We start from the raw sequence: 1,498 nt of genomic DNA, 5'->3' as shown, positions 1-1,498 counted from the left end.
CCTGTGGTGGCCGGGAGCAGCCACTGCACTCCAGTCTGGGCGACAGTGAGACTCCAACTCTAAAAAACAAACAAAATAAAAATGAAAAAAACTTAGCTTTTCATAATTGATTAGGAACTTTTGTAATTCTATTTCCAACTTCTACTTTGATTCTACAAATCAAAAGTAAATTCAGAAAATAAAGAAAATTGTATTTTTCAGCAAAAACTCTGAGGACTGTCTGTGAGACCAGGGGAGAATATGTATGAAAAAATATTTTCAAATTACTAATTTTAGTTTAAATAAAATATTTTATAAAAGCTTACTTTATGCTTTTTTTAAAAAGAAAAATATATAGCTGTTAAAAATGACTTGTACTGAGGATATCTTCCAAATAAAATTTTATCTTTAACAATAAAAAGTCTGATCTCTTGAATTTCTGTAAGTCAAAGAGATGTTCTCTTTATCGTGTATCGTCCTTCATCTGGGGTTAATTCTGTGTCTGAGAGATATTGCAGGATGTGGCATAATTGGTGTCTTTTTAGAAAACTGCTCTTTGGAGGCCCAAAAGGTCAGAGTTGCTTTGAGGGCTTACTTATGAATGTCTCAAGTAGATAAAATTTTATAAAATTGGCATTTCTATTAGTTAAGGAGCCATGAACATTGGTTGCATTTATGAAATAATCACTGTACAATTAAAATTCTTGCTGTGTGGTTTAATTTTAAAAATGACTCCTGTTAACTGATCTGCAATAAAACTGTGGTTTTGTGTTATATTTCTAATGTACCAATGATTAAGATCCACTAAATAGTCAAGTCTGTTTCTGTCTGATGCTTTATAAAATCACTCTTAGCTGGGGTCCATCTATAGACAACTTGCAAAGAAAATCTAACTATCCTTAGTTACACTGAATCTCTTCAATGGATTCATATTTCTTTTTATTCATATACACCAACAGGTCCCAGACAAGTAGCATACAATGATAAATAGACACACCTACTCAAGTTATATTTTTCTAAGAAATCAAAATAAAAGTTGTGTTAGAAATAATTTTTCATCATTTAAAAACAATTCTTACTGATGATTTTGAAAACTCAGGGTCAGGTATCAAACCGCTAAGGGAGGGAGGGGCATACCTCATCAGCAAGGGTACCTGCATGATCAATGTTTATATACTTAATCCTGATTGTACCCCACATCTTGTACCCCATAATAAAAATTTAAAAATAAATAAATAAATAAAGAGAAATTGTGCTAAATTCTCATATTACTTTGATCAGTCATGTAAATTAAATATGCACATCAATGGTCAATTCATTCTCGGTTATATGAGAAGATATTATTTAATTATGCGTATTGAGAGAAAAAAACAAACATTTTCTTAAAAAGAGAGTAGAGCAAACTGGAAAAGTGGCTTATTTTGAAATTTTGAACAAAAATCGCCAAACATTTTTTTAGTCCGACTTGCAAATAAGCTATAACTTTCAGGATATTGACTTCATTCAATAAATAATGCAT

Source organism: Carlito syrichta, unplaced genomic scaffold, assembly GCF_000164805.1.
Source record: "Carlito syrichta isolate Samal-C Ts95f unplaced genomic scaffold, Tarsius_syrichta-2.0.1 Scaffold315456, whole genome shotgun sequence".
Lineage (NCBI taxonomy): Eukaryota > Metazoa > Chordata > Mammalia > Primates > Tarsiidae > Carlito > Carlito syrichta.
The sequence above is the reverse complement of the archived record's forward strand: the minus strand, read 5'-3'. Positions refer to the sequence as shown.